At 37.1% G+C, this 22,239-nt stretch overlaps 1 long non-coding RNA gene across 1 annotated transcript; it reads left to right on the forward strand.

Annotated features, from left to right (window-relative positions):
* The first annotated feature begins 7,863 nt into the window (after positions 1 to 7,863).
* Positions 7,864 to 17,007, forward strand: LOC309640455. The gene is made up of 2 exons (XR_014252238.1): positions 7,864 to 12,908; positions 16,825 to 17,007. It is a non-coding gene; the product is annotated as an uncharacterized lncRNA (long non-coding RNA).
* Positions 17,008 to 22,239: the final 5,232 nt, after the last annotated feature.

Below are 22,239 nucleotides of genomic sequence, written 5' to 3' on the forward strand. Positions count from 1 at the left end.
CTCGCTGAATTCTCATACTCATTACTTTCTCCTCATTTTTTCCCTTTTTTTATAAGTTTTGTTCTGTGCATGCATTCACAGTTCTCTGAAGGATATAAAAATAACCTACCTGTTGTATTTTCCTAACAATGATACTGTGAGAACAGAAAAAAAGTCCTTTGAAAAAATAAAAGCTGCTATACAGATATGAGGTATTATAATATTGCTGTCCTTTATAGGAAAAGGCTGCCTTGACCTTGAGGAAATGAAGAAAGAATAGATTAACTGAAGATCCTGCATAGAAGGATCTGCTCCTATAGAAGGCTCACTCTCATTTACTAATTCAATCATATCTCTTTTCATCTGTCTATTCAGTACACTGCAGATTACAGAGACCTATGGACTTTTTTTTTTTTTTTTTAGTCAGCACAAAAGAAAGTAGAATAACCATTTTCTCTGAAGTGACCTGTAAACAGACATGCCTTCTAAATTTAAGGGAAATTCTCTTGGGATTTAAAGCTCATTTTCAAATTCCTGTTTTCTCTAAAATATGCCACAGGAACACACTGATAGCAAAAATCTCTCTCCTACTTGGGAGTTGAGAACCAACTTATTTGTAATCAAATAAATATTATAGAAATATATTCTGATATATTTGTTTTTTGTATCAAAGAAACAAAAAAGGTCTCTAGATACTAGATTGCCTATTTTCAGTTACTACAGTTAAATCACAAAATATATGCACTACTGATCAAATCTGTCACCTTTATGATTTTAGGAAACATTGTTTTAAAAGGTGTTGCTTTACACCTTGAATAAAATAAAGACTTACTTGGTAAGATAGACTAGATCAGGATCATATCTCTCTCAATATTTGTTTTTCATTTCTGAAGTAGAAAACGTAGAAAGTTCTGAAAATCAATCTGGATCAGAAGTGAAACAGTGAATTAAAATTAAGGGCAACACATAATCCTGACTTCCCCTGCAAGTTGTTATATCACTTGCAAAACACATTTAGCTTACTTCAGGCTCCCCATTTTAATTATGTTTCCAAAAATCAGGACTATTTTGTGATGGTGCTATATAAGTGAACTACTTAAAAATTCCTTTTATCTTCTTTTCTTCTCCCAGATAAAGATGGATGCATTCAGTCAACAAGCATTTATGGAGAACCTACTATATGCCAGGGACATTACTTACTTATGAGATATGAAGATGAATAGATACATGTATAGTTCCTCTTCAGGGCTAGCTTCAGGAACATACAACTTGTCTTTAGAAGAGCTCCACACTTGGCTTAATACTTGGCAGTTGCCATCTTGAAATTCTTAACTTTTGAACAAGGGACCTCACATTCACATTTTGCGCTGGGCTCTCTAAATTAGGTAACCAGCCCTGTCCCTGTGGTTAAACTCAGAGTCAGTCACACATCCTGACATGTGAACAAATAAATTGTGTTCATGTTATAATTTTTATGGACACCCAGAAGGAAAATGCCTAAGTTTGCTTTAGGAAATCAGAGAGCACTTCAAAAAGGAGAGTCACTCATTCAACAGTTACTTATTGAGCAACTGCTACTTCTTGGGCAGTGTTCTAAGTGCTAGAGAAAGAGTAGTGGATAAAACAAAGGAAACAAAATATCATGAAGGTTACATTCAAGTCAGCAGATCCAAACAACAACATATAAACAAAATTATTATGTCAGATGGTGGGAAGTGCTGTAGAGGAAAAAATAAGTCAGGAAGTAGAATAAGGAGTGTTGGGGAATTACGAAGATTGCAGTTTGAAATAGGCTGTACAAAGATGGCCTCATGGAGAAAATGACTTCTGAATGAAGAACCAAAGGAAATGAGAGGATAAGGGGAAAGAGCACAGCAAGCAAGAGGAAACAGCAAGTAGGAAGGAAGAAAGGGTCTGAGACAAAAGTGACCTCTAAAGCCTTGCTCAGTACTTCACAATGTAGGTGGCCAATAAATGTTAATGATCTTTAATGGGTCAGATTACTCAGTATGCCATCAGTTATAAAACCCTATTGCCTGGAATTCCTTGGCGGTCCAGTGGTTAGGACTCTGCACTTCCACTGCAGGGGGCACGGGTTTGATCCCTGGTCAGGGAACTAAGATCCCGCAAGCTGCAAGGTGTGGCAAAAAAAAAGACCAAAAAAAAACTGAACAAACAAAAACCCCAACTGCCCTCTGAGGTTGTCTGACTCTGTACTCTATGGTTTTGATTCCATTTGGCAATCACAGATAAAATCTGTCCAAATTTGTTTGGTAAACAATAGCTGCTAGTTCGGTTAGTCACTGCCACCCACATTTCCCTTCTCCAGGCACCTGAATGAGAGATGTTGGCAGAAACTTCTTTAAAAGGATTTCAATGAAACAAAATTTTAAGAGAATACAGTAGAAATACTGTTAGTCCTGTTTGTTTAATGTTTGCAACATTTTAAATATATGTGTATGCCTTTATTTTCTCTTTCTGATCTTAGGGGAATAATTCTTCAGGGACATAAGAGCCCCTGGCAAACAGAAAACATAAAAATCTAATGTTTTTACTGCCATGATATAAGGCTACAAAAGAAAAAAAAAACTTTTTATTTTTTACATTACCTGTCATGCTTCATTGTTTAACCTCTTCATTTTTCTTCTCTATTCCTTTTTCTTTTGAAGTCACCCATTAAATGAAAGAGGATAATGGCATATTTCCAGTAAATCTATAAATATTTGTTGAATGATAATGGGTTTTAACACTATATAAATGATAAAACCAGGGAAAGCAGAAGCTATTTCTTGACAAATCAAATTATTTTAAGATTAGCCTTTGCTAATATTCTGAATATTTGAAACAAAGTAAAAGGAAACTTTTTTTTTACAAGAGCATTTGTAATATGAAAACAAAGTGTGTAATCATTGTTGAAAAGTATTAAAGCTTATTATTAACTGTACTCAAGTATAGTAGACAGTCTCCTGAATGTCTGAAAAGATTTATGGAATGAAAAACATGCAGAACTGCTCACTTCTTTAATTAATAGTTCATCCCAGTTGCACATTTTATTTCAGGGAAAAAGTATAAAAGATACTGGACCACAGAATATGTTTGTAAGAATCTCTACAGTTTTTTTAATCAGAAAATTGGTTTAATATGTGTGTAAATGTATGTGTATAAATAGCATTTAAATTATTATATGTAGTGGAATTAGAAAGAAGATATTATACGAAAAAATTCAGTCATTTCATTATAATTTTCTAGGGTATAACACATTATGGTATGAGTAAATCAGATTTTATAACTGATATTTCAGTGTAAGTTGTTTACTATTTATTCATTTATTTGATTTTATTTCACTTGGGAGGAAATGCTAATTTTTTTCTTTTTGAAATGTATTTTATTACTATTGAAACTCCAGAAAACAGAAAGTATTGGGAAAGAGTTAAGCAACAAGACCAGATTTAACAACAAAATAAGCAATATTCCTGTTGTATTAAGTATATCACTATCTAGTGTGTCTAAATACCACTGAATGAAAAATGGCCAACATGTCACAGGGCAACAAATTTAGATCAATTGAGATTATAAGAATTTATTCTGTGTTAAAAAATACAACATGTTTTGAAAGGTCTGAAATACTTCTACAAGAAAATTTGGTAAACATTACCAACGACCTCAAAATGAATTAAAAACAAAATAGTCACAACATTGAGAGGGTTATTTTTCAAGACTCTATGATATAAAGATACTGAGTTTTAGTGTATACTTTTGTGTTTATTGATGTTTGACTTTCAGGTATAGACATTTTCTTTCAACTCAAACATGCCTGGACTATTATTGGATATATGAAACTGTGCTTTTAATTAGTAATTCTTACTAAACACAAACAGGTAACCTTGCATCCCATCATACCAATTTATTACACATATTATTATATGATGTTTATCATGTCATATATTCATCCATATTATTAAAAATATTGCAAACACCATTTTCCCATCTTTCACTTTTGGTCTATTTCAAAGCCAACCAATCTTTTTTCTATAATATTTCTGATGTCTCTGTTCAATCTATAGACACTGTACCAGAAGTGGATTTTTCATCAGAAAATTCAGCTTTTTCAGAAACATTACCTATCTTTATTTTCTCTAAATTAAAATCTATAAGCCCCAATATTACAACCATAGCTCGGTGGACCTTCTTGTTCCCTAGGCTTCTATAGGGAGATTCATGTGTTACCAAGAGGATGAAAACAAGAGTCCTCTCAATTTCTGAGCATATGGGTTTCTTTAAGCCCTCTACCACCACCACTCCATAAACTTTTAAGGTAGGGTATAGGCTAAGGTTTGCCCAATTCACTTGGTCCACCCTCTTTGCAAGACGTGCAAGAATGTCTTGCATTATACTATTGAACATGAGGGTGTTTTCAAGCTATTTGTTCTCAGCCTAAGGCCTCAACCACAGTCCACATATAGGTCAGCTTTGAGGACTGTGATTTAGTGTCCCCATCATATCGCAAGAATACATCAAATAAATTAATTTATTAACAAAAACATGGATGCATCTTTCACTTGTGTTCTCATACTTGGAATAAAAGGCAGTATCCTTTACCTCATAAATTTTCTGAAGACCTTCTGTGCAGGAAAGAGTTAGTGTAGTAGGCCTGAGACTGTCTACTCTTAGAAAACACTGCATATAAGGTGGCCTCTTAGCTTACACCTGGGAACTTGCCTGATAAACAGTTCCCTACACTGATGGGAAACTTCCTTAAATGACAAGAGTGACTCATTGTACCTGTACATGTCAATCCCAATCTCCCAGTTCATCACACCACCACCACCAGCCCCTGCCGCTTTCCCCCCTTGGTGTCCATACGTTTGTTCTCTACATCTGTGTCTCAATTTCTGCCCTGCAAACTAGTTCATCTGTCCCATTTTTCTAGGTTCCACATATATGCGTTAATATACAATATTTGTTTTTGTCTTTCTGACTTACTTCACTCTGTATGACAGTCTCTAGGTCCATCCACGTCTCTACAAATGACCCAATTTCTTTCCATTTTATGGCTGAGTAATATTCCATTGTATATATGTACCACAACTTCTTTACCCATTCATCTGTCGATGGGCATTTAGGTTGCTTCCATGACCTGGCTATTGTAAATAGTGCTGCAATGAACATAAGGGTGCATGTTTCTTTTTGAATTACGGTTTTCTCTGGGTATATACCCAGTAGTGGGATTGGTGGGTCAAATGGTAATTCTATTTTAAGTTTTTTAAGGAACCTCCCTACTGTTCTCCATAGTGGCTGTATCAATTTACATTCCCACCAACAGTGCAAGAGGGTTCCCTTTTCTCCACATCCTCTCCAGGATTTGTTGTTTGTAGATTTTCTGAGGATGCCCATTCTAACTGGTGTGAGGTGATACCTCATTGTAGTTTTGATTTGCATTTCTCTAAAAGTTAGTGCTGTTGAGCACCTTTTCATGTGCTTCTTGGCCATCTGTATGTCTTCTTTGGAGAAACGTCTATTTAGGTCTTCTGCCCATTTTTAGATTGGGTTGTTTGTTTTTTTAATATCAAGCTGCTTGAGCTGTTTATATATTTTGGAGATTAATCCTTTGTCTGTTGATTCGTTAGCAAATATTTTCTCCCATTCTGAGGGTTGTCTTTTCGTCTTGTTTATGGTTTCCTTTGCTGTGCAAAAGCTTTGAAGTTTCATTAGGTCCCATTTGTTTATTTTTGTTTTTATTTCCATTACTCTGGGAGGTGGATCAAAAAAGATCTTGCTGTGATTTATGTCAAAGAATGCTCTTCCTAAGTTTTCCTCTAAGAATTTTAGAGTGTCCGGTCTTACATTTAGGTCTCTGATCCATTTTGAGTTTATTCTTGTGTATGGTGTTAGGGAGTGTTCTAATTTCATTCTTTTCAATGTAGCTGTCCAGTTTTCCCAGCACAACTTATTGAAGAGACTGTCTTTTCTCCACTGTATATCCTTGCCTCCTTTGTCATAGATTAGTTGACCATATGTGCATGGGTCTATCTCTGGGCTTTCTATCTTGTTCCATTTATCTATATTTCTGTTTTTGTGCCAGTACCATATTGTCTTGATTACTGTAGCTTTGTAGTATAGTCTTAAGTCAGGGAGTCTGATTCCTCCAGCTCTGCTTTTTTCCCCAAGACTGCTTTGGCTATTCGGGGTCTTTTGTGTCTCCATACAAATTTTAAGATTTTTTGTTCTAGTTCTGTGAAAAATGCCATTGGTAGTTTGGTAGGGATTGCATTGAATCTGTAGATTGCTTTGGGTAGTATAGTCATTTTCACAATATTGATTCTTCCAATCCAAGAACATGGTATATCTCTCCATCTGTTGGTATCATCTTTAATTTCTTTCATCAGTGTCTTATAGGTTTCTGCATACAGGTCTTTTGTCACCCTAGGTAGGTTTATTCCTAGGTATTTTATTCTTTTTGTTGCAGTGGTAAATGGGAGTGTTTCATTAATTTCTCTTTCAGATTTTTCATCATTAGTGTATAGGAATGCAAGAGATTTCTGTGCATTAATTTTGTATCCTGCAACTTTACCAAATTCATTGATTAGCTCTAGTAGTTTTCTAGTGGGATCTTTAGGATTCTCTATGTATAGTATCATGTCATCTAAACAGTGACAGTTTTACTTCTTCTTTTCCTATTTGTATTCCTTTTATTTATTTTTCTTCTCTGATTGCCGTGGCTAGGACTTCCAAAACTATGTTGAATAATAGTGGTGAGAGTGGACATCCTTGTCTTCTTCCTGATCTTAAAGGAAAGGCTTTCAGTTTTTCACTGTTGAGAATGATGTTTGCTGTGGGTTTGTTATATATGGCCTTTATTATGTTGAGGTAGGTTCCCTCTATGCCCACTTTCTGGAGAGTTTTTATCATAAATGGGTGTTGAATTTTGTCAAAAGTTTTCTCTGCATCTACTGAGATGATCATATGGTTTTTATTCTTCAATTTGTTAATATGGTGTATCACATTGATTGATTTGTGTATATTGAAGAATCCTTGCATCCCTGGGATAAGTCCCACTTGATCATGGTGTATGATCCTTTTAATGTGTTGTTCGATTCTGTTTGCTAGTATTTTGTTGAGGATTTTTGCATCTATATTCACCAGTGATAGTGGACTGTAATTTTCTATTCTTATAGTATCTTTGTCTGGTTTTGGTATCAGGGTAATGGTGGCCTCATAGAATGAGTTTGGGAGTGTTCCTTCCTCTGCAGTTTTTTGGAAGAGTTTGAGAAGGAGGGGTGTTAGCTTTTCTCTAAATGTTTGATAGAACTCACCTGTGAAGCCATCATGTCCTGGACTTTTGTTTGTTGGAAGATTTTTAATCACAGTTCAATTTCATTACTTTTGATTGGTCTGTTCATATTTTCTATTTCTTCCTGGTTCCGTCTTGGAAGGTTATACCTTTCTAAGAATTTGTCCATTTCTTCCAGGTTGTCCATTTTAATGGCATAGAGTTGCTTGTAGTAGTCTCTTAGGATGCTTTGTATTTCTGCGGTGTGTGTTGTAACTTCTTTTTCATTTCTAATTGTATTGATTTGAGTCCTCTCCCTCTTTTTCTTGATGAGTCTGGCTAATGGTTTACCAATTTTGTTTATTCTCAAAGAACCAGCTTTCAGTTTTATTGAGATTTGCAATTGTTTTCTTTGTTTCTATTTCATTTATTTCTGCTCTGATTTTTATGATTTCTTTACGATTTCTTTCTTTCTGCTAACTTTGGCTTTTGTTTGTTCTCCTTTCTCTAGTTCCTTTAGGTGTAAGGATAGATTGTTTATTTGAGATTTTTCTTGTTTCTTGAGGTAGCCGTGTATAGTTATAAACTTGCTCTTAGAACTGCTTTTGCTGCATCCCATAGGTTTTGGATCGTCGTGTTTTCATTGTCATTTGTCTCTAGGTATTTTTTGATTTCCTCTTTGATTTCTTCAGTGATCTCTTGGTTATTTAGAAACGTATTGTTTGGCCTCCATGTGTTTGTGTTTTTTTACGTTTTTTCCCTAATCTCATAGCGTTTTTTCTAATCTCATAGCGTTGTGGTCAGAAAAGATGCTTGATATGATTTCAATTTTCTTAAATTTACCGAGGCTTGATTTGTGAGCCAAGCTGTGATCTATCCTGGAGAATGTTCCGTGCGCACTTGAGAAGTGTAATCTGCTGTTTTGGGATGGAATGTCCTATAAATATCAATTAAATCTATCTGGTCTATTGTGTCATTTAAAGGTTTGGTTTCCTTATTACCTTTCTGTTTGCATGATCTGTCCATTGGTGTAAGTGAGGTGTTAAAGTCCCCCACTATCATTGTGTTACTGTCGATTTCCTCTTTTATAGCTGTTAGCAGTTGCCTTATGTATTGAGGTGCTCCTATGTTGGGTGCATATATATTTATAACTTTATATCTTCTTCTTGGATTGATCCCTTGATCACTGTGCAGTGTCCTTCCTTGTGTCTTGTCACATTCTTTATTTTAATGTCTATTTTATCTGATATGAGTATTGCTACTCCAGCTTTCTTTTGATTTCCATTTGCATGGAATATCTTTTTCCATCCCCTCACTTTCAGTCTGTATGTGTCCCTAAGTCTGAAGTGGGTCTCTTGTAGACAGCATATAGATGGGTCTTGTTTTTGTATCCATTCAGCGAGCCTGTGTCTTTTGGTTGGAGCATTTAAGCCATTCACGTTTAAGGTAATTATCGATATGTATGTTCCTATGACCATTTTCTTAATTGTTTTGGGTTCGTTTTTGTAGGTCCTTTTCTTCTCTTGTGTTTCCCACTTAGAGAAGTTCCTTTAGCATTTGTTGTAGAGCTGGTTTGGTGGTGCTGAATTCTCTTAGCTTTTGCTTGTCTGTAAAGCTTTTTATTTCTCCATCAAATCTGAATGAGGTCCCTCTGGGTAGAGTAATCTTGGTTGTAGCTTCTTTCCTTTCATCACTTTAAGTATATCATGCCGCTCCCTTCTGGCTTGTAGAGTTTCTGCTGAGAAATCAGCTGTTAACCTTATGGGAGTTCCCTTGTATGTTATTTGTCATTTTTCCCTTGCTGCTTTCAATAATTTTTCTTTGTCTTTAATTTTTGCCAATTTGATTACTATGTGTCTTGGAGTGTTTCTCCTTGGGTTTATGCTGTATGGGACTCGCTGGGCTTCCTGGACTTGGGTGGCTATTTCCTTTCCCATGTTAGGGAAGTTTTTGAATGTAATCTCTTCAAATATTTTCTCGGGTCCTTTCTCTCTCTCTTGTCCTTCTGGGACCCCTATAATGCGAATGTTGTTGCGTTTAATGTTTTCCCAGAGGTCTCTTAGACTGTCTTCATTTCTTTTCATTCTTTTTTCTTTAGTCTGTTCCACAGCAGTGAATTCCACCATTCTGTCTTCCAGGTCACTTATCTGTTCTTCTGCTTCAGTTATTCTGCTACTGATTCCTTCTAGTGTAGTTTTCATTTCAGTTATTGTATTGTTCATCTCTGTTTGTTTGTTGTTTAATTCTTCTAGGTCTTTGTTAAACATTTCTTGCATCTTCTCAATCTTTGCCTCCATTCTTTTTCCGAGGTCCTGGATCATCTCCACTATCATTATTCTGAATTCTTTTTCTGGAAGGTTGCCTATCTCCACTTCATTCAGTTGTTTTTCTGGAGTTTTATCTTGTTCCTTCATCTGGTACATAGCCCTCTGCCTTTTCATCTTGTCTATCTTTCTGTGAATGTGGTTTTTGTTCCACAGGCTGCAGGATTGTAGTTCTTCTTGCTTCTGCTATCTGCCCTCTGGTGGATGAGGCTATCTAAGAGGCTTGTGCAAGTTTCCTGATGGGAGGGACTGGTGGTGGGTAGAGCTGGCTGTTGCTCTGGTGGGCAGAGGTCAGTAAAATTTTAATCTGCTTGACTGCTGATGGTTGGGGCTGGGTTCCCTCCCTGTTGGTTGTTTGTCCTGAGGCGACCCAACACTGGGTCTACCTGGGCTCTTTGGTGGGGCTAATGGTGGACTCTGGGTGGGCTCATGCCAAGGAGTACTTCCCAGAACTTCTGCTGCCAGTGTCCTTGTCCACAGCCACCCCCTGCCTCTGCAGGAGACCCTCCAACACTAGCAGGTAGGTCTGGTTCAGTCTCCTATGTGGTTACTGCTCCTTCCCCTGGGTCCTGATGCACACACTACATTGTGTGTGCCCTCCAAGAGTGGAGTCTCTGTTTCCCCCAGTCCTGTCGAAGTCCTGCAATCAAATCCTGCTAGCCTTCAAAGTCTGATTCTCTAGGAATTCTTCCTCCCATTGCCAGACCCCTAGGTTGGGAAGCCGGATGTGAGGCTCCGAACCTTCATTCCATTGGGTGGACTTCTGTGGTATGTGTTCTCTAGTTTGTGAGTCACCCAACCAGCAGTTATGGGATTTGATTTTATTGTGATTGCTCCCCTCCTACGTTCTCACTGTGGCTTCTCCTTTGTCTTTGGATGTGGGATATCTTTTTTGGTGAGTTCCATTGTCTTCCTATCGATGATTGTTCAGCAGTTACTTGTGATTCCGGTGTTCTTGCAAGAGGGAGAGCACGTCCTTCTATTCCGCCGTCTTGAACCAATCTCCTGTTCACTGAACTTCTGATGGATCAGGTGTGTGCCATGTGACTCCACTGGTCTTTCACATGAAAATTTTCTAACAATACCAATAACTTCAAAAGCAATTGTGAACAAAACAGTCACAGAATTAAAAAGTTTGTGTTTCAATCTCTAGGATTTGAAAATATACTGAGTTTTAGTGTTTACTTCTGAGTCTACCCTTGTTTGAGCTATAAATCTTTTCTTTTAAATCCAACCAACTAGGGTGGTTGAGCTTCTTGGCCTTCTGGACTCAGAAGACTTAACATGAAACCAGAAAAATATCTTTGCTTCTGCCTTCAGGTCCTGCCACTGTGCCCTCATAAGTGCCCCATGAAAACAGTTCTTTTACCTTTGTAGTACTTTTGTCTATTGACCCCCTCCACAGCCTCATTATTCACACCTACCACCTGTCTTCCCCTCTTTTTTTACTTAATAAGATTCATGATTCATAAGTAACTTCTTTACAACCACCCTTATCTCTCCCTTAATCTTAGCAGCCAACTCTATGCTGGCTTTCGTGTAGCTGAAGTTTGCTGGAGAAAATACTGAATATTACTCCTGCGCAGAACACTATAAAATCATGATCAGCGACATTAAATCAGCACTCTGTACTTCCTGGCAATGCTAGTGGTTTTCTTCTAAGTTCCCTTTCTCATGGGAAATAAGACTGTTTGCAGAGTATTATGGAGAAGTGAGGAAGTACTCTTTCAGGAACTATAAAAATGATAATAAATAATGAATATGCAAATACGTGTTCCCTGTTTATTGATTTAGCAAAAGCTGACATTAATCCTTTGACCAGTATGTTATGACAGAAAAAACAGAGTTAAGAATTAAATAACCTGAAGTTGAACTCTGGATCCACTTCGTATAGACTCTGGAGTCATATAATCACTTGAGCCTCAGCAGCTCCTTCCCACCAACTTACCTCAGCTGATTTTGGCAGCAAGCGAAATATCTTGAAAGCACTCTGTCCCTATTACAAAATGAGGTGCAGAAGGGAATTCATGTTCTGGGAAGGAACAGCGAGCTTCTACGTCCTTTCCCTGTGGAATCGGGGCCACCTCACCCTCCCATCACATCAGTGTATTCACCAACCAAGAAGCTTCACTGATTTTCCATGCCCAGAATTTTCACCGCAATTTCATTACATAGGCACAACTGATTAAATCATTGACCATATGATTGAACTCAATCTCTAACCTCCCTCCCCTCCCTGGAGGTCAGAACTTTGGCTGATATCTTGTGGCTCAAAGCTCCAACCCTTTAATCACACAATTTATCTTTCTGCAGTGGCCTACATCATTCTAAATTATCTTTTAGTGTAAGATCATTAGGGGCCCACCATGAGTCACCTTACTAGTATAAACTATCAGGGCCCACTATAAGTAACAAAAAGCTCCTATCACTAAGGAAACCCAAGGGATTTAGTTTCCCTCTTAGGAAACAGAGACAAAAGCTAATCAAATTCTTAATGGTAACAACAGTTACACGGTTTTTATTACTAATAGATATAACAATAAACAGATGGTATATATTGTATATGAATTTAATACAGACAGCATATAATATTTGCTACTATTTTTTTGGCCCATAGTTCGTGAAAATCAAAGTGCCTTATTTCACATCTCCATCCTACATCACTTCTGTCACCTCTCGAGGCAGTTTCTTAGATTCAGTACCTCAATTTTCTTGTTCGTAAATGGTGAAAATAAAATATCTACCTCATTGCTAAGTATTTGTTACCTATTCTAGTCTCCTGCTCATTTCTGTGCATTTAATGTCACAGACTTTGTCTTGTTATAGTCATAACCTTTCTAGTGCCTTACACATAGGGAGTCACAAATGGATGTTCCAGGGATTTTCATGGATTCTGAACCCAAGGATACAACTACTATTTTGTGCTCAGTTACTTCAGTTATCTTCCTTTGGCTCAAAAGAGGGGGAGGATTTGGGAAGTAAGGGGAATTTTATCAGAATTCTTTCTCAAATCAAGAAATGGAAAACCCAACTCAAACTGGTTTAGACAAAATCAAGAATGTAATTGTCCCTGCAACTAAACAACAGCCCATGCCTAAACAAGCAGCTCTGTCTTCCAGTACAGTTTGCTTCAAGGCTGAAATGTCACTCAATCCATGCCTTGGTTCACCTTTCCCTGTGATATCTCTATCCCCAGCTTCAATTGATGGCTTCTACTAGCTTCAAGCTTTTTCCTAGTGATCCCAAGATGGCTGCAGAGAGACCTCAAATCTTCATACTGCCACTCCAGGAGAAGATTGAAAGAGCTTTTCTTTTTTAGAAACTCCAAAAAACATGTAAGTACTGAGTCAGATTGGATCATCTGCCTATCTGAATTAATCACTTTGTTCAGTGAATAATGAGATATACTATTAGCTTAAGCCTATCATATACTACCCTTAGAACTGGGCATCCAGTTAACCCCATCCAAACCAAAGTTAATAAAAATGCAAAGTGTGAATTCCCCAGATGAGAAAAGTTAGGGTTGTCTGATGGCTTGGGGACTGATGGATGCGGTGAAGGCAAACTACAAATTTTCATTTCAGCCACTGCCTTGCAAATGCCACCTTCATCATTTTTCAGGGAGACTATGATACTCCCTGAGGTCTTTCCTCTCTTCCCTCCTTCCTTCCTTCCTTCTTTCCTTTTTCTTTTTTCCTTCCATCTTTTCTTCTTTTCTACTTTTGTTATTTCTTTCTTTCACTCTTTCTACTTCTGGGCTATTGACTAATTTTACTCAATCTCTTTCTTCATTTCTCACCCTTATTTTCTCCTTCTCTTTAATTATATCTGATTTCAATTACATTTCAGAAATTTTGGCCATCAATAAGGGTACAGAATTAATAACCCACAGATATTTATTGAGTATAGAGTTTATCCTTCTTACCCTGGGGTAATTCATTGTGAGATGAATTGCCTTCTGGGAGAATTCTTCAGTTGAATATATCTCTATTTCAAGGAACTCAGAAGAAACCCATAGGAAAAAGTTTTATCATGACCCCATTTTTTAAAATTCAACTGCCAATATGCAGGGAAGAGAGTATTCTTGACCTTGAATGTCCCTTGTCTCACTGTGCTCGCAGCTTACTACATCATCCCAAAGATGAATCAGTCTGTTTTTAATAGCTTGAAACTAGGATTCACAATTCTCTTTTGGCATATGATGTTTACAAAAGCATTTGATTTTAATATGCAGTTGTTTTGTTAGTGTAAACACTTTCTGACCTATATCCTTTCTTCTGTATAGCTTCCTCAGCTGGGGAGGAAATGCTACCATGGCAACACGTCAGCTGTGGCCACCTCTTCATGGCTCCGATTGTCTATTCAGAAGCAAATATAATTTCCAAACCAACTTACAGTGAATTTCAGTGGCAGTACAAGTGACTTCAGCATCCTATTGCCTCATGAAATTATTTGTAGAAACTCTTGAATTTCTTTTAAATTTAATCATAGCCTCACGTGGAAAGTTAACCACATTTTAAATTTCACTAAAGTTCTATCTCTTGTGTGATGACTATCTTTTGCCAGAAAAGAAACCCTCTCTGAAACAGTGTCACGAATCTTGTCCAAATGAAGTGACATTTGATATGCCATTCTTTAAACATATTTTCTGGCTAAAAAAGCATCAGTTTCTTTGATCTCTTGATTTTCACTTTATGTTTATCACTAACCTTAGAAACTGTCTTCTTTTCCTGTCCTTTTTTTTTTCCCATAAGGAAATACAGCTTTATAATTTCACACGAGTTAAAGTGTACTCTGAGATACGTTTAGATGTGGTTGGTTTACCTGCTTATGAGTTAAATAATTTATCCATACTAAACCCCAAGCACTTCTATTTCTATCCTATATGTCTCTTAGTTTTTTTTAATTATTTTTTGAACTATTAGATTATTGTTTCTTGATGCCTTCTGAAATAATTCTTCAATCTGACATTCCAACTCACTAATTCCTTCTTGAGCTGTATCTTATCTCTTATTTTTCTCACTGGTTGTGGTTTTTATTTTGATTACTAGTTCTGCTCTTCCCTGTGCCACATGTTTTACATGGAGGAGGAAGCCCATTGCCTCCACAGCATGCGCTGTTACTTCTTCAGAACCCAGGAGACAGGTGCATTTTGGAGCAGCCACACAGGTGCTTATTCTTTAGATAGTGCAGCCAGAGCTTAGACTGACCGCAGAGGCTGTCAGGCACTAAATGCTTTTTGAATCAAAGTTTTATTAAGAAACTAAAATTTAAAAATAGAAATTAAAATTAAAATCCACTATACAATTATTTGTAACATCTAAGTCCTAGACAAACACTTTTTTTTTCAAAAAAAGGTACTAAACTTTAAAAAGATTAACCTTATTTTGTTTTATTCTATCAAATATTAGAGCTTCAGGGTCTGGATTGATGTTATAAATTCTATTAATCAAAAGTCACACGCTTTTCATTTTTTTTAATTTATTTTATTTATTTTTATACAGCAGGTTCTTATTAGTTATCTATTTTATACATATTAGTATATATATGTCATTCCCAGTCTCCCAGTTCATCCAACCATAGCCCCTCCACTTTCCCCCCTTGGTGTCCATGCATTTTTTCTCTACATCTGTGCCTCTATTTCTGCCTTGCAAACCGTTTCATCTGCACCATTTTTCTAGATTCCACATATATGCGTTAATATACAATATTTGTTTTTCTCTTTCTGACTTACTTCACTCTGTATGACAGTCTCTAGGTCCATTCATGTCTCTGCAAATGACCCAATTTCATTCCTTTTAATGGCTGAGTAATATTCCATTGTATATGTGTACCACATCTTCTTTATCCATTCATCTGTCGATGGCATTTAGGTTGCTTCCATGACCTGGCTATTGTAAATAGTGCTGCAAGGAACATTGGGGTGCATGTGTCTTTTTGAATTATGGTTTTCTCTGGGTATATGCCCAGTAGTGAGACTGCTGGGTCATATGGTAATTCTATTTTTAGTTTTTTAAGGAACCTCCATACTGTTCTCCATAGTGGCTGTATCATTTACATTCCCACCAACAGTGTAAGAGGGTTCCCTTTTCTCCACACCCTCTCCAGCATTTGTTGTTTGTAGATTTTCTGATGATGCCCATTCTAGTTGGTGTGAGGTGATACCTCATTGTAGTTTTGATTTACATTTCTCTAATAATTAGTGATGTTGAGCAGCTTTTCATGTGCCTCTTAGCCATCTGTATGTCTTCTTTGGAGAGATGTCTATTTAGGTCTTCTGCCCATTTTTTCATTGGGTTGTGGGTTTTTTTTAATATTGAGCTGCATGAGCTGCTTGTATATTTTGGAGATTAATCCTTTGTCCATTGATTCGTTTGCAAATATTTTCTCCCATTCTGAGGGTTGTCTTTTTGTTTTGTTTATAGTTTCCTTTGCTGTGCAAAAGCTCAAAAGTCACGTGCTTTTCAAAAGCACCACAGTCTTTTTTTTTTTTAAACAGAAAGAAAAAGTGGCTTGCCTTCTCCTCAACAGAAAAAAAAATCACAAGTTATCTACTATACTTTTATCTGTCCATATTTTTTGCATCTTATTATCTATTTTATTTTTTTCTATGTTTCACTTGATGTTGCTCTCAGTAGAGGAAAGAGAGCAATATGTCATACACAACACATCCTTTGTGGATTGTTATCAATACTGAAAAGATATTGAGAATTATTTCTTACTTCCTCTTCCTTAAGCCCACAGTAACATCTTGCTGTCCCTACCCAGGGAACTTCCCACACTGAACCCCCAAACTAGTTTTATTTATGCTTTATTTTCCCTTTACAATGAAAATGCAGTATATGGCATTAAAAGCTATGTGAAAGAATAAACTCCAAATATTTTTTCCTCAGAGTCATAATTCATTATTCTGTGTGTGAACCCACAGTTTTCAGAAGTAAAGAAGTTGGCAAACAGATGGTCAGTGAATTTAGAACCTTTGGATTCACATGGATTGGGCTTTGGCAAACTGTTGTAGACACCAACGTTGGTTCCTCTAATTCCTTCTCTCCACTTCTAATATATAAGTCTTAGCTGGACTCATGTCCACCTAGCTAAGATTAATTTTCCTCACGTCTCTTGCTGCTAAGGTGGTGATGTAACTAGTTTCTGGTCGATGAAGATGAATGGAAGTGATGTTTCCAACAACCACGCAATGCCTGTAAAACTGAAAAGTTCATGCCCTCCCTCTCTCTCATTTCCCCTTTCCAGGAATGAAATGTGGATGAAAGGGTGAACTACCTTTTGCTCTGTGGATAAGGGCAATCTTTGTGGAGTGGAAGAGCAACAGATAGAAAGTACCTTCATCTCTAACACAGTAGAGATGGCATACCAGCCCTGGAACAGAGACACAGACTACCAATTAAAAGAGAAATAAAGAACTTTTTAAAGATACTCTGGTTTCTAGTCTCTTATTACAGAGTTCAGTCTTTAGTCTAACCATCAGCCACAACTAACCCCCAAATTTGGTGTGTTAAGGTTTTTTGGGAGGCATTGAAATGATGAAGTTGCACGTGTAAGCACTGTCCGTTTCAACCTACAACAGCAATGAGTAATATCAATGGACATAAATGAGAACAGAACTAAAATTCCAGTTTCACACACACTCTGTGTGTATGTGTTTATGAGCATATGTGTATGTATATTTACAGTTTTTAGAATTATTATTTTAAAAGTTTAAGCTATGACAAAGATAACTATAGTGCTGAAGTTTAGTATAGAAATATCATTTTATATGTGAGCTTTCAACTTTCTACAAATTTTAAAATCTGTTCCTAGGATTTTAGGAGTGTATTTCATATTTACAAAGGTGTTTTTAACAGTGCTTCCTAATTTGAAAATTTTGTTAATAACTGTGTAGCGTCAGTTAATACTTGTTCTTAAGGAAAAAACAAATGTCTAGATTGAATAATGACTGTGTGTGAAAGAGGTTCAAAAAGTTTAGGATATTTTTACCAATCTATATCTTGAATATTCTTCAACTATAATTACATAAATTATCTCCTTTAACCTTCACAACAAACTTTTCTGGTGGGTACCCTAACCACAGATGAGAAAACTGACACAGAGAGCCACGAAGTAACTTGCAAAACGACCTGAATTTAGGAAATAAAAAGATCTGGGATTTAAACAAGCAATCTGGCTACAGAGTAAGCTCTGCTTCTTCTACACTCTGAGGATTGCATCCAACCAGCCATTGGTCATGGGACTTTTTGTTGAGTAAGATTTGAGAAACACGGGAACAAACTATAAAGTGTACAAAAGCTCTTCTTCTATGAACAAGGTAAATTATGAAAGGCTACATCTAAACTTTATATGCTTATATATAAATATATATCTAAATTTTATATGCTTATAATGCCATAGCAATACTGTACTAGTAAATGTTAGTGCCATTTATTGGGGACAGGCAGAGGTGAAAATAATTTTGTTCTGAAAAGTATGTTCAAATCTATGAAAGTTTGCAAGTTGAAGAAGTTTGTAAAAGGAGGAGCCTCTGATTATGACTTTTTTTTAAAAACAAAGTAGAGGCTGATTGGATAGAACAACCTGTCAAGCAAACAAAGGCAATTAGATTTAGGACTTGGACTTGAGGCAGAATCATATTTAGTTAGAATTCCCCTTAATCACAAGCATGAAATAGCACAAGTAATCCTTTATATGCTAGTATTCCATTAATATATTTCTTTAAACTACTTCTTGGTAGTATATTAGACATTTGAGTTGGATAGATATTTAAGTAGATAGATATTTGAATTAGTATTCAAATAAGAATTCAATTATAATAAAATGTGCAAGGAATTAGGAATTAGACACTTTATCTTTGGACCCCAAATAAGCCACTTAATAGTTGTGAGACATGGACAAAAAAAGGCCTTTTTGTCTCTCTGCTTCTAAAAACCTAATTTAGTAATACCTACTCTTAGGGTCGTTAAATCAATGTTATATGAGATAACATTATGTAAAAATGATAAGGATAGAGTGGAATAGTTACACAGGTAGTTTTAGAAATCCCACTAGGGGATTACAGATAGAGAGGGAACTTTAGGGAACTTTGGGAGACCACCGTAAGTTAATGATCACTCAGGAAAGCTATCAGAAAGTTAGGAAATGCCGCAGACTCGCCTAATAATAAAGCCATAAATAAAAGACGAGATGTGCCCCAGGCCATTCAGTGAAAAAATGAGGCTTGTATCCTGCTGGTGGAGGTCAGCAAGATAATGATCCTTAGGACATGCACCTCTACACATACCAAGGACAAGAATATAAGGGAAAGGTGACATTCCAAAGTAGAAGACACTCATTATACTGAAACCTGAGATGATTTAACATATTTTAGTAAATGTTACCACCCTTGTGCTGATTTGAATAACAGTCCTGGCTTGACCCTATAGGGTCAAAAACTTTCCCATCCAACGTGAAGGAGGAGCTAATGATGTAAGCCTGCCGTCTACTCGAAGATGAGGAAGAAGGTGGTCTTCTCTCCCTCCCCACTTTTCCTTTGATTATAAAAAATGTAGCCCACTTAGTTCTCAGGGCAGAGCCCTCTTGCCTGCCAGCCTGTATCCTTCACAAATGTCCTGTACTAATAAACCTACTTCTTACTTATCACTTTGCCTCTTGCTGAATTCCTTCTGCGAGGAGACATAAAGAACCTGAGCTTCATTAAATTCTGAGACAAGTTGTGCAGTTTCAGTTGGAAGATTGTGGGCTCAAGTCCCATCAGAGGTGCAGATTCAAAAGCACCTCATACTGTGCCAGATCCACAATATATACTTAAAAGAGCTTTACTCTTAAAGATCTTTACCCTTGCAGCCTCCTGCATTATTTTTTTTGGTTGATTTTATATATTATTATATACTCACATGTGTACTCATACTCATATGTAATATACAGTTTCATTCTTAATTCTTAATTCTTACAGCTTCTAATGAATCTTACCTATTTCATTTTACTATGGTTTCTAACTTCTCCCTCTCACTGGATCCTCCCTATATTAGTTAAGTATAGGGTAAGCCATTAGGAAAAAGAGACTTCAAAATAAAAAGGCATAATGAGATAAATGCTATTTCTCTCTTAGCTATTTTGTCTGGAGACGAGTTGCAGATGTTTCTAATTCCTTCACAGAACCAATTTCCCTTCATATTGTTGCTCTTCCATGAGGTTGAATTAAGTCACCAAAACTTCCACATTCCAGCCTTTTGGAAGAAGAGGAGGGCACAAGTGGAGGGCACAAAATTCCACTTTGAGACTTACAGAAGTTACAAAGATCACTTCCATTCACATACCACTGGTTACAGCTTACTCAGTCATAGTCAGTCTAACTTCCCTTAGCTACAAGGGAAGTTGAGAAATGTAGTCTCCAACTGAGTGGCTATGTGCTCAGCTAAAACTCTATTTCTGTGGGTAAAGAGAAGAAACTTTAGGGGCCAATTAGCAGTCTGCCAAACTTCTCACCAACACCTAGGTCTATTCAAGTTTCTTCTATCTTGAAAAAACAAAACAAAGCAAAGTGTAGGGGAACAGAATTTGCCACTCCAAAATGCATCTGGCATGCAGATTATTTCGAGCTAAAAGCAATCAAGGCCCAAAAGAGTCAGGAAGAGACTTTAACCTTCCTCCTAACTGCCTAGAAGATTGTAAATAGAGGACCTATTCCAGAAAGTAAACTATCACCAAAGATAACTATAGTATGAACTAGATGGGCAGAGAGGAACCTAGCAATATCTGCTTGTTAAAATTTCTTTCTATGTCCCATTGTTTCTGTGTGGCCCAGCAAACACTTGTGTATCATACAAGTGCTTTTCCATTTTCATGTGAATTGCTTTCCTCCACTTTGAAGTCCCTAACCACTACCCCCCAAATCCCCTTTTTTCTTTAGCTGAAGATGGTATTTAAAGTGAGGATTTCTGCTACTTTGGTGAGCTGCTCAGTTGTCCTGGGTCTCTCCCATGTATATCCATGTAATTAAATTTTTGTTACCAAAGGGAACTTGAGTCCATTCACTCACTGTGCAGCAAAGCCAATTTACTGACACTGGGTTGTTGTAAAGGAAAACACAGTATTTATTGCAGGCACCAAGGAAGGAGAACAGATAGCTCATGCTCAGAAGACCTGAACTTTCTGATGGCTTTCAGGGTTTTTAAAGGCAACATTTGTAGTGAGGGCTGCAGGGTGCATGACTTTCTTCTGATCGGTTGGTGGTGAGGTAACAGGGTGATGTTTTGGGAATCTTAATCATCAGCCTTCTGGTTCCTACCATCCTCCACCTGGGTGAGGGGTCTTAGTTCCTCCAGAACCACTCAAAGCTACGTGCCCAATTGTTATGTATATCCTTTGAGGAGGAACTAGGACTCTGTTTTATGCAGAGCTATTGCCATTGCTTTTCTTGCTTAACTGCTTTTCCTTTGTTTCTGCATTCCCTCACTTCCCTAATTAGTAAGTGCTTGTGCTGCTCTTTGGAACTTGGGGAAGGTCTAGGAAACTAAAGTCTTTTTCCTACAAACAAGAAACAGGGAACACGAAGGGTCTTTTGTACCCGGGAAGGTTCCCAGGGTCATGATTGGAACTCCGTTTCACTTTTGTGTGATTTTTTTTTTCCTGTCAATCTGTCTCATGTCAATCTAATTCTTAGACCAGCCAGAGAACCTAGAAGGGTAGAGGAGAATTTCTTCCTACTCGACAAAAGTTAAAAATATTAAAACTCTTGCCTTTTTTCTACTTTATCTTCTAGCTACTGTCTTACCTCATCGTTCTTCCCATTTGTAGCCAAACTTTCTCAAGTGCTATTTCCAGTCTCTCTCATTCCTAAGGCTATCTGATGACCCACCTTTCCCTCCTACTTTATAAAACCAAATACCTCCTTCCATAGTTTATATAGATTATAAACTAAATACATAAATTATAGGGACTTCCCTGGTGGTCCAGTGGTTAAGAATCCGCCTTCCAATGCAGGGGATGCGGGTTCAATCCCTAGTTGGGGAACTAAGATCCCACATGCCACAGGGCAACTAAGCTGTGTGCCACAACTACTGAGCCTGGTCTCTAGAGGCCACGTGCCACAACAAGAGAGCCCATGCGCCACAACTAGAGTAAATAAATAAATAAATACATAAATTATATATTTAGGTGTGATGACTTTAATCATTCATTGAAACATAATTGTGAAGTAGGTCACTGTTCTAGGGGATAAATTATAGCCGTGGTACTCTTATTGGGGATGCAGAAAATAAACGTAACACTTGATTAATGTTTTATTTTGTCATTTCAATGCGGACTAAGAAAGCAGCACATTGTAATTCTATGAAGTTATGATTACAGAGGCAAGGCAAGAACACATAAGGTGTGATGGTTAATTTAATTCGTCAGCTTTATTGGGCCACTGGTTACAGATATCTGGTTAAACATTATTTCTGGGTGTGTCTGTGAGAGCGTTTCTGGAAGAGATTAGCATTTGAATTGGTGAACTGAACAAAGTAAATTCCCACCCTTCACCCCCAGTGTAGGGGAGCATCTGCCAATAGAACAAAAAGGCAGAGGAAGGGTGTATGTGCTCTGTCTGAGACATAAGTCTTCTGCCCTCAATGCTCCTGGTCCTCAGGTCTTCAGATTAGAACTGGCATCATG

Source organism: Balaenoptera physalus (genome assembly GCF_965194825.1).
Source record: "Balaenoptera physalus genome assembly, chromosome: 13".
Classification (NCBI taxonomy): domain Eukaryota; kingdom Metazoa; phylum Chordata; class Mammalia; order Artiodactyla; family Balaenopteridae; genus Balaenoptera; species Balaenoptera physalus.